The 12,515-nt window shown below is 36.1% G+C and overlaps 1 protein-coding gene and 1 pseudogene across 1 annotated transcript in view; both read right to left on the reverse strand.

Annotated features, from left to right (window-relative positions):
* LOC129223426 (locomotion-related protein Hikaru genki-like) overlaps positions 1-12,515 on the reverse strand; it is a 60,738-nt gene that overhangs the window by 42,555 nt on the left and 5,668 nt on the right. The window lies entirely within an intron of this gene.
* On the reverse strand, positions 5,279-5,403 carry LOC129223454 (U4 spliceosomal RNA; annotated as a pseudogene).

A 12,515-nucleotide genomic window follows, 5' to 3' on the forward strand; every position in this document is an offset into this window, starting at 1 on the left:
TTACATTAAAATACGCAAAAACGCAGCGCAAAGGCTAATACACACTTCCAGCGGAACGCTAAAAACGAGTCTCCACAGTTAGAAAGCAAACTAACCGACTTTCTCATTCACAAGACGTCCAGCGTTATAAACCCAGCGAAGAAACATTCAGAAAAACCTACAACGTTCTACCAAAATCTCATATTTTCTTTTTATTCCATTCGCAAATATTATCCAGGGACCATATACATCACTCGAATGTTAGGGGATTGTATGTACATTACAAGAAACTATTTACAGGTTACGTTACTAAGATAATTTTAGATGAAAAAGAATGGAATAAACGCCAAATTTTTAGCCAGATTACAGCAAATTAATCACAAAAATAATTTCTATTTACAGAATTTGTAACATTGCCCTCTTCCTAAGGACTGCACGTCCCGGGCAGTACACTCCCCAGAAAGGATGTCAAACTTATATCACAAGTTTACAAATACACATATTAAATGATAATCAATCAGACGAAGAAAACACAAGAAATATTACTAAAAATTAAAAGTAAAATTTATCTACAGCTTTTATGTTATCAACCATGGTTGCTTACGTAATTACTCATAAGCTATGGCCATAGTATAGGACTAACCGATCATAATGTACAACCCTAGGTTTTGCGTTAGGTGATTTTTGGATCCTCACTACGACGGCATTCAATCGGTTAAGGACTTTGGACGGTCCATCCCAATGCGACTGCAATTTGGGTTAAAGAACTTTCCGTCGGATGGGATTCCATAACCAAACCTTGCCACCTTCGTGGAATTCATGTCCAGTGGACCTTGTGTGGTATCGGGTCTTCATCTTCTCCGCCGCGATGCTGATTCGCTCCTGTGCGAAGTTATGAACGTCTTCCAACCGGGGGCCTGGAGATCTTGGATGTACTCCTCAGGCGATGAAGGCGCATCCGGAGGGCGACCGAAGACGAGATCACAAGATAGCCGAAGCTCTCGTTCGAAAAGCATCTGAGATGGGGCATACCCGATAGTTTCGTGGACAGCACTGCGGTAGGCCAGCAGGAACAAAGGTAGCTTCTTTTCCCAATCCTGTTGATTTCTGGAGACCATAAGCGAGAGACTATTCAGGATTGTGCGGTTAAATCTCCCCATCATGCCGTCCGATTGTGGGTGTAGTGATGTTGTCCTAGTTTTCTCAATTTTGAGAATTTGATATAAGCCTTTAAACACAGTAGAGATGAAATTCTACTAACTTTTCAAATTAACTGACTCTCCCATTCACAAGAACATCCAGCGTTATATACCCAGCGAAGAAACATCCGGAAAATCCTACAACGTTCTACCAATTTCTCATATTTTCTTTTTATTCCATTCACAAATGTTATCCATAGACCATAACATCATACGAATGTTAGGGGATTGTTTGGACATTACAAGAAACTATTTACAGCTTACAGTATTAGGTAAGAAAATTTTAGATGAAAAAGAATGGAATAAACGCCAAATTTAGCCAGATTACAACAAATTAATCACAAAAATAATTATTGTTTACAGAATTTGTAGCAATATGATGAAAAAACAACGCGATTAAAGCACAAATAGTCCAACAAATGCAGCATCTAGCTGTTTCAAGGATATAATATGGCTGAACACACAACAAAAAGGTCTTGAAATAGCTGTTTCATGACCGTTCTCTCACGACTTCTTTGTCTATAACTTTTGCACTGATGAAGAGCAAAATACGGCGCCCCTCTCTTCATCTTCTTATTCTTTCTCTTTGTCAGCAAGTGTAAAATTCTGCAGAAATTGCCGCAAATGGATTTCTTAAACCAGTATGAATGAAAATAATTCAAGTTAATAAAAGTATAAATGGGTCCCACAAAAAATTTACGGTAGCGAACAACTCAGTGCTGGATCAAGGGGGAGCAAGCCGGACCCCTTTTCCTCGAAAGCAACTTCCGGATGCGAGAAATCCACCCTATATCACCCTATTTTTTCGTTGAAATTTGATATAAAGACTTGAAAAAAGGTGTGTAGGAGCAGCTCTGAATCAATTAGGTACAAAAGAGTACAAATGCTTAGTGCACTTCCCTTGGCATCATCAAATATTGTCTAAAAATGCATTTTCAAACCTTCAGTATTATCCTTAAAATAGCGATGTGCTGCGTTTGCTGGACAAATTGTGTTACATTCCTTTTTTTTTTTTTCATTTTAATCTTAGCCGTTACAGTTTTACATTTTTAGTACTTTTTGCTTCTGCATTAGCGGAGGCGTAAGAAAAAAATGCATGCCTAAAAAAAATATTTTTTAATAACAATCTAACCATTGAATGACGAATTATACACTTTTCAAAAGAGTACATACCCCTTACTCTGACAGTTTTGTCTACTATTTTTTAAATAATTATCCTAGTGAAACGGTAAGAATAAAATCACAAGTACACATATGTTGGAAATAAAAATTTTCCTGGAGATATTTAATTCTTCTCTTATCAAATTTACTTAACCAAATGATTTGTATTAAATTATTTTTCAGCTTCTTTTGTCGATGAAGCTACTAACATTATTTTTTCGCTTCTCTTATGAAATGTGTCCAAAAATAAGCAAATGTAAAAAGGGAATCACAAAATTAGAAAAAAATCTGATTCCGCAGGATATTAAAATCATAACGTCCCAGTGGTTTCTATAATGACCTCTCCCAGCGCCCCAAATTAGATTGGGCGTTTAATCTATCCACTCCTCTTCATACTTCCGCACTCTTTAACGAAATTTATATCCTCCAGAGGGCGCGCAGAAGACAGATGACGGCGTTAGAAACTCTCGAACCCGGAGGCGTCAGTTAATTAATTCCACAGCCGATAAGAGAGAGAGCCCGGAGTGAAATGGAAGTTAGCAGTTTGCCAGATCCTGTCGGAAGAGCTCTTCATTAAAAAAAAAAAAACGACCAACATCATCGAACGTGGCATTTCCTTAATGCAGGAAATTTTGAAGTTTTTTGGATACTTTTTATTTCCAGCATCGTTAAAAGAAATACATTTTTCGAAGAAAACTTTGCATTAAAAATTTTTGATGCAGTGTTCTATTTTTCTTTTTTCATGACTGTATCAAATTCACACACGCCATCCAGAAAGAACATTTTCACTTTAATATTGAATTTTACTTTGTTTCAATAATATTTTGATGGGCTCATTTAACTTTTTGTTGGAGAAATGCATGAACTGAATCTAATTTAGATTTCACCGAATAAAACTCTGAAAACGATTTTATTTGCTAGTTTTATTATCAGTGTTCACGATGAACAGTCCGAATGAAAAGTTATATTTTTCTGTCCAATAGCCGGGGCTAAAGCAGAACTACAAGAGTGTACTACAAAGTTTGCGACGGTGCCCAGAGACTTTGTTTCACGCTTATTAGCGATCATCAATCTCGAAAGGCCATAACAAAGTCATAAGCAGGAAATCTCAAGTTGGCAACAACGGATAATGCATACTGTACTCATTGTTTTCACCGAAGGCATGTGGCTCCCACTGTCTTCACCAGAGGTGTACTGCATCAATAGTCTTCATCAGGGGCATTCATTGTCCTCACTATGAGCAACGAAAAATGCACACCGCATCCACTGCCTCACCAGAGGCCTACTGCATTAATCTTCTCCATCAAAAACATTCATTGTCCTCACTGTGAGCAGCGAAAAATGTACACTGCATCCACTGTCTTCACCAGCTGCGTACTGCGCTCATTCGCTTCACCAGAGACATACACTGCATCAATTGTCTCCATCAGACAGTCATATTACCCTCACGATGGGCAACAGGAAACGCATTCTGAATGAATTGTCTTTGCATTTACTGTCTTTACGAGTTCCTGGGACATGCTGCATTTACTGTTTTCACCAGTGCCTGGGTCATACTGCATTCATTGTCTTCACTATAGAACCAGGGGCGTACTAAAACCATTGTCTGCATCAAAGGCAGGCTGTATTCATTATTTCCACCAGGGGCATACATATATAAATTGTCTTCATCAGGGAATTCATTGTCCTCCAAATGGGTAACGGGAACGCATGTTGAATTCATTGTCTTCACCAGAGGCATGTTGAATTTATTGTCTTCACCAGGAGTCCTGGGTCATAGTGCATTCATTTCTTCACCTAGACCAAGTGCATACAAGATTCATCGTCTGCGCCAAGGGCATAGCATTCATTGTTTTCCTCAAGGGCATAATGCATTCATTGTTATCTTCAAGGCAGATTGCTTTCATAGTCTTCACCAAGAGCATACTGCTTTCATAGTCTTCCCCAAGAGCATACTGAATACATTATCACTGCGTTCATTGTTTTTTTTTTTTTTCAGGAGGATGCTATTGTTATCAGTAGGAGATATTGTTTGAAATTGGAATCTGACTCCTCTCTCTCTCTCTCGCTTAGACCTTTTGAGGGTTAAGACGATTTTGAAGTCTTTCTTTTCGTTCGAACAGCCTGATTTCAAGTTCACAACCTTCGGGTTTAAAGCTTTACTCACCAGGGGTTTCCTCAAGTCATTGTGAGTAAATCCAGATATGAAGCATGTCTTAAAGCTCTTGAGACTATTATTATTCTTTTTGTAGCAAAGGTGAAGGTTGGACCTGCATCATATGGATCAACCCATTTGAAAGTTGCATATTTAAGAGTTCGTTGCTGATACAGGGTGGTAAATCCTTAATGCTTACTTGTCTATTATTGATTCCGCTAGCCTGTTTATTTACTATCTGAAGTAACTCACTTTCAGATCACCCGGTGCGTAAAGGTAATGGTCCAGGAAACCGTTACAAAAAAGAAATCAATCAAAACAACAATGCCTGAAGTTCAAGATATCTACTTTGGTATGAGGTGAAAGGCTCTTACTTTACTGAATAGCTAAAAAATATAAAAATATTTTATAATATACATGGAAATATTTTTAAACTCCCAAAAACTAGGTTTCCCGATAAAGCAGCTCACGTGAAACCACGTGGGTTCAAAAAGCTAAGGACTCATTTCTATTATGTCTAGAGATGGGCAATGTCGTTCTTTTTATTGATCGGTTCATCAGAGGATCGTTCATTCTTTTGACACGTTCACTGAACTTGTTCATTTGAACGACATCATTCATTCAAAATGTTTCCGGTGATTTCTCTGCAAGACATACTCGCGTACATTCGAAATTTTTCATTAGATCAGTAATGTTCTTTAAAGGAAAAACAACTAAACTTATCTAAAATATTTTATTTAGGTTCAGATGTAGAAAGTTCAGTTGTATATATAGCTATCAATAGATCCTATATAACAAAACAAAAATATCAGTAACTCAGCTGGAGTACCGAATAGTTTAATTTTCAACTAGCAATAGTCACGCTTCGGTAGAACCTCATTGGCTATGACACTGCCTCTGCGCAAAGCTAATAGTTTAATTTCAAAAGCTGGACTCGCTTCAATATTAAGAGCTTAAAAATGATCCCATAGTACCCATGGGATAACACCAAAAAAAGAAAAAGAGACGCGGCAAGTATTAAAATAAGAGAAAAAATTGACAGTAATAATCCTTATTAAAATTCTCAGGATACTGAATGTAAAATTGAGACTTGGAAATCGCCAAGCTAGTTAAAAAGACAGCCAAATTTATATAGATAGTGGTTAATAAGGATGTTATAAGAGGGGTGATAAAAAAAAAGTTTATAAGGCAAATAAAAATGTATTTATTAACAATAGAAACAAGATACAAATGGGAATCAAGAGACACATCTGGCCTTTACTTTTCCACATAATCGCCAAACCTGTTTTAGGCATTCGTCAGAACGTTCGACCAAATTGTTTATAACGGCTTGGTAGTAATCAGGGCCCTGCTCCTTGAGCCATTTCTCGGCAGCTGTTTTCACTGCATCGTCGGTGGTAAACCGTGTTCCGGATAAGTTTCGCTTCAAGTCCGGAAAAAAGACATAGTCAATGGGAGCCAAGTCGGGAATGTATGGGGGGGGGGTGATTCCAGAGCTCCCACTTGAACCTTTGCAGTAATTCCTGAGTCTTGCAAACTGTATGGGGCCTGGCATTGTCATGCAAAAGAATGACACCTTCCCTCAGTAATCCAGCCCGTTTGTGTCGGATGGCTTCACGCAATTTCGTTAAGGTGGCACAATAACGATCGGCATTAATGGTATGGCCACGCTCCAAATACTCGATTAGGATAATACCAGTCGTATCCCAGAAAACGGTTGCCATCACTTTACCGGCAGAGGGTGTAACCCTCTTCCTCGTCGGTGATCCAGCGTGTTTCCACTCCACCTCCTGTTTTGGATGTGGGAATGAAATGATGAAGTCATGTTTCATCTCCGGTAACGATGCGATCAATGAAGTCTTGGCCGTCTGATTGGTATCGCTGAAGAAATGTAAGGCTGCACATCATTCTAGTGGCTTTATGCTCCGCAGACAACGCACGTGGAACCCAGCGGGAACAAACTTTGGAATATCCTAACTCGTCGGTTACGATACGCTAAACGTTACCAAAACTCAGGTCCAACTCTGAGGCGATCTCACGCAAGGTTACTCGTCGATTCTTTTGGACGATTTCTTCCACACGTGCTGTGTTGATATCTGTCTTTGCAGAACTTGGACGGCCGCTCGCTTCCATATTGCGGTTTTCCACTTGCTCCCTGCCGCTTGATAAGAACGACACCAATACGCTACCAGTTGTCTACTCATTGCTTTGTCCCCGTATACCTCAACGATTTGTCTGTGAATTTCGGATGGCGCCAAATTTTTGGTCCATAAGAATCGAATTACGGCTCGCAACTCTGCGACACCATTTTTCTAGACGTCTTGCGATTACTGTTTTGCTTACTGACGCTACTTCCTCGTCGAATCGTTGTAGGATAATTAGCGCCATCTGTCAACCACCCTGGGTGGAAATATTCGCTCCACAATGTTTACGTTTCAAATGCTTCTGCTTGTAAAAAATTTTTTGGATCAACGTAGATACTGTTCAATATTTTAACGTGAAACCTTACTCGAATTTCCGCATGCGTCAGGTCTCTTCTGATTTTATCAAAACAGGGGTGATAGCAAAAAGAAAGTAACTAGCAAGCGAAAACTGAATGCATCGGGAAGTGCGCTTCCTTAAACCATCACCCCATTTTCAATTGGAACCGTTCGCAACTGCTAGTCGCAGAGTTCGAGAACAGACAATAATAGGCAAAGGGCTCGGCAGAAAAGAGATAAAAGGATTTTTTATAAATAGTTTTGGCGACAGAAAGCGCGAAAAGGATATTAACAGGTGTGTGGGATAGGAAGTGGAAAGTCAAACATTTTGTTAGTAGCCTAAACAAGTTGCCCAAAATATTACTATTGGACACATTGAAAAAATGGTTTGAAATGAATGCAGTATATTGAATTGAGGAGAAGCAAATTTGCGATTGATTGGGAGTAAAAAGTTTGAAAATGATTCTTATTGTAATTTTTAAAAAAACGCGATTTTATCACAAGCGCATCAATACAATGTTCCAAACTATTAACCGTTCAAAAGAACGGTTGTTCATCTTTTAGGAGATCATTCTGACCCATTCATTTTAAAGATTCGTTCCTTTAGGCCCGTTGGTTCATGAACGACACATCCTTAATGCTGTCACTTCTTTCTATATCATTCGATGCCATTTTCACTACTGTGCGCAACCCCTTTTCCCGTTTTAAATTCAGTAGGAAATCATAATTTTAGCAATTTTATAAAAATGCTTTTACAGAGCTCTCCCAGCCACTACTTCTGCTATTCTCTTGAAATACAAAAAAATACTTATTCTTCCTCAAACGACACTTTTGCAAATTTAACAAACCGAAAAGTAGAACTCTTAATAATATTTTTAAAACAATATGCCGTAATGCAATTTCATTTTACTAGTGCTGAAAAAGGAAAAGAAATACCATCGGCTCCACTTTTAAACCAAAAAATCTTTTTCCCAGCTTCATTGCAATCATCATTACTGTTCTGTTCGAAGTGTTCAGTTTTTCACAGCCGATATTTTAACGCATCCAATTTTAACTGTCCAGACCGCTGGCATTTGAAGTATCTTTAACGATTTTGATTGCGGATTCTTAATACATAATACAAATATCAGTTTTTTACACGTGAAGTGATAACAAATATACTAACCGCAAAATTCTTAAAGTTCACCGTTCTGCCGTAACTTTTAATGGGCATTTTTTTCATTCATACCTGGTGGATTTATTTTTTTCCTTTTCAATTTTTTTCTTTTCTTTTTAAAAGTAAAAAAAAAAAAATGTGTTCCAATAAAACTAAAACATGGCAATCAGGTGTTTTCCATCTAAGTTCTTTATTAAAAAAAATGTTTATCCCAGTCACAAAGTTTCCTCAGAAAACATTACGGGCGGGGGGGGGGGGAGGATGACTGACAGACCGATCGACATAAGAACATAGGGTATTTTCTCATAGAAAAAAAACAGAAAGAAAACTACATTCAGTTTTTTATTCTCGTCCAATTAACTAAAATGTGGACTAAAATGTTCATTATGTTAAATGAACTTTTTACTGCAAAGTTATACAATTTTTCAGTTTTATTTCTTTTGTTATTTTTGTCTCTTTTAGTTTTTTTATTTCAGATTTTTCAGTTGTATTTTTTATGTTTGGTTGTTAAGTAGTCGAAAAAGAACATTTTGGCGAGCAACAACATATTATTTTCTGGCAACAGCCAGAACAAGTGAATGCCTAAATATGCAAATTCAAACACGAATTGATTAACGAAAAAAATAAATAGATTTCTTAATTGAAATACTTGAGAAATGTTTATCCACTTACATATATCCCCTCTTCTCCAATATCTTTATGAGCAGCGAAAATTAGCCGTAACAATTCGTAACGATGACGAACATAAACGATTTTAGTTAAACACGCTTTATCGTAATCGAAGTGTTTTTACTCCACTTCAGAACTCTTTTGGAGAATCGTGCCTTGTTCGACTAAATGGAAGAAAATATTTTAATTAGGGCTTCATCTTGAACGCAAATATTTTTTACTTCTTTGGAGTTTTTATAAACAGTTACTCTCATTGAAGTTGGTCGGGTTTATTAATTAATGTAAAAAACACATGTTTCAGAGATATACTTGACCAGATTAAAAAGTGCTAGTTGCAAACAGAACTCTAACTCTAAATTTAAGTTTCTGAAAAGAAAAAATGTTTCAAAACGCTGTATTAAATGTGTGAGCATGGAAATATTTTTGGTATGGAATGTAGTGCGGAGCGGAACATGCGTGGAGAGAAACAAGATGAAACATAATGGGGTCGTTTCCGAAACTATAAAAGTATTTTTTTTTCTGAAAGAGCATGCTTAAAACTATAGAATCCAACCACTTTTACTTCCTTTTACCAAAAAGGAAGTTTTGTATTCATGAAAAAAAATTTCACTCAAAAATCGACCTCAAGTTCCATTTTGCTCGCCCACGAATGAATATTGAGTTTATTTTTCAACCCGCCCACACGTGGATATATGCCTAATAACGTATAGACACCCGAAATATCCATTTTGACGATACCCGAGTTAATTACAACGAGTTTTCTCGTGACGTCTGTATGTACGTATGTGCGTATGTGTGTATGTGCGTATGTATCTCGCATAACTCAAGAGCGGTATGTCCTTGAAAGTTGAAATTTGGTACATAGACTGCTAGTGGGGTCTAGAAGTGCAACTCCCTTTTTGGTTGTATTTAAATTATCCAAAGGGGGTCCTTCATACCTTTTTGGGGGGAAATCATTGTTAATTTCAATGCAAACTCAAGTGATGTTATAATTTGGCAAATGCTTGGCAATATATCGCTAAGCTTTTGGTCGCCAAGTTTTTTTTAAATCTGGTTTCAATTTGGCCACTATTGGCGATATTTAGAGAGTTAACCATGGAATCACATTAAAATTGCCAATATTGGGAAAATTAATCTTCTGCATGAAATGTTTTTTTTTTTTTTGGTTTGCAACAAACTTGGGGTGAAAATATTTGAAGTGTTTCTTTGCGTACTCCAAGTCCAAGGCACTATTGTCATTAAATTAGTGTAAAAGGAAGTCATGTGTCATCAGCTCGTTTTAAATAATTTGACAAAGTTGAATATTTTTAAAACATCTTTTTAATCGGTGCGCAGATTCAATTTTATTTTTTACGCTTCTGCACATGACATCACAAATGATGAAATGCCATTCACTGATTCCATTAGCGCAGAGAGCAATATTTAATTCGCATCTTTAATCACATGTGTTGGTAATAATACGGTTGATAGCAAACGTAGAGCGCAATATTTAATTCGCTTCTGAATTATCATAACGCGGTAGACAGCAAGCGTAAGCATTCAGCTTGCCAGTGGAATACGCACCAAAGTGCATCATTGTGACGCCATAAAGACCACGCCTTGTTTAAAAAATCGGACATTTAAAAAAAATCAATTATAAATTAAGCGTTTTGAAAAAAAAAAAGAAGAATTTTCTCGCTCCATGGTTTTTTTTTTTTTTTTTTTTGCTCATTCTATCAATTTCAGTGACTAAAAGTAGTACTTTTGACTGATGGAAACCAGCCTATTGGGCTACTCATGCTCATGGCCCCCGATTTTATTTCCGGGCGCTCATTGCCATATTTTGCCATTGTCCTTTTCTATTTTTGTCAACAGATCTACAAAAATAAGTTTGAAGCACATTTTTACTTCCTTGGACGAAAAACATGAAGTATTGTAATCACAATTTATTTTGGAAATACATTTTTAATATTTTACTTCAAATTTGTCAGAATTAAGGGGTCGCATTATCATTTTTTTTTTTTTTTTTTAATTTTTGAAAAATGATCAATTTTTTAAACCTTCATATTCACACTTAAAACTAAGAATCTGTAATTTGTTTTCAAATGTAATAAATATTTCCCACTTATTAATAAAATTCGAAATACAAAAATGTTGAAAATTTCAAGCGTTTTGAAAAAAAAAAAAAAAAAAATACAGTGACCCCTTACTTTTCACTTTTTTTCAAAGTTTTTTTGTCAAGTGACCACAATAGGAACCTTTATAAATCTGTGAATTCATTTGCCAATATATTTGATAGAAATATTTTGCTGTCAACGACGTTAAAAATAAAGAAAATTCTTTCATATATTTTGTTTTTCTATGATCTAAAAATTTTAACAATTTATAAAATGCTTATCAAATCCACAGCTTTTCCAACTATATCCAACTACTAACAAGTTTTAAGGATTAAAAAACAATGTAGACACACACACACACACACATACACACTTCACCATGATTACTGAGAAAAACCCATTAAATTTTTGCTTTGCTATAGGTGCATGAGTTAGAATATCTCATAACTTTCTAAACAATAGAAGTAAAGTGCTGAAATTTTTTTTCCATGCGTTTGTTTGAAATAGTTAGAAACTTTGAAATAAGCAATAAAAAATTTCGATAGCTTGGTCACATTTCAGATAATTTTAACAAATCTCTTCTGTCGTTGTTCCAAGCATTTATTCTGTCGTGAAACTAAGTGGCATATGATGATGCCGATGGTTATTCAATACCGAAAAAAAAATGGAGGTCTTTCCTGTATAACGGGAAAGAGAAAAAAACATTTTTTCCCTAACTTTAAAACGAAATTTTGAATTTTATTTTGACGGAGTTCGTTTTCCTGTCATGTACAACGTTATATTCTTATTACGTAAGTAAGTTTTATGTTCGTGCATAGATTTAAAAAATTAAATAGTGCAGTATCGCATCGAAGAGAGCTCAGGTGTCTCCATATAATGGGGAAACATAGCGTCAAAATTCTCATGGTAAAAGCATTCGCCGATAGTGGTGTCACGTGACGAATGGGTGCTATATCGGGGATCGCACTAGGTCTGCAAAAGGTTGTGCCTCTAACGCAACCCCTTTAGAAAGGAAGAGGTAAAAAATGTGTCAACAGCACTTATTTTTACAACCTGACAACCTGAGTTCTAGTGATAGCTTTCTAAATTGGATCCGGGCTCGTGGACCCTTATTTACATCTCATTCACTTCCATTTTTTTTCTTTTACCCCCCCCCCCCCCTGGATGGACCCTTATTGAATAGAGTGGTCCCTTAATAGTTCATGTGAACCACTTTAAGAACCATTGTGATAAATAAACCTAAAAATATATATACACATTTCTTTACGACATCAATTTATAAAATAAACTATTATTTTACGTTGTGTAGTGATTGCTAATTTAAAAGAAATAGGTTTGAATTTCTACTGAAAAAAGAAAATAAACTATAAAACTTTTTTCTTAAATAACATTTTACTCAATTCTTTTCCTCTAACGAACTGTGGAACTAAAAATGCTTTTTGATAGTTTTTTCAAATGAATTAGATTTTATTTCGCTCTTAAGAGCTCTTCAGAGAAGAAAAGAAAGAATTGAAGAAAAGCGAATAATTGGATTTCTATCGATACCTACTCTTCCCAACTACCAAATAAATCCAATTCTTTCGTCTTTCATATCATTCGACGTTTTTTTTTTTTTTTTTC

This window comes from Uloborus diversus, chromosome 5 (assembly GCF_026930045.1).
Source record: "Uloborus diversus isolate 005 chromosome 5, Udiv.v.3.1, whole genome shotgun sequence".
Lineage (NCBI taxonomy): Eukaryota > Metazoa > Arthropoda > Arachnida > Araneae > Uloboridae > Uloborus > Uloborus diversus.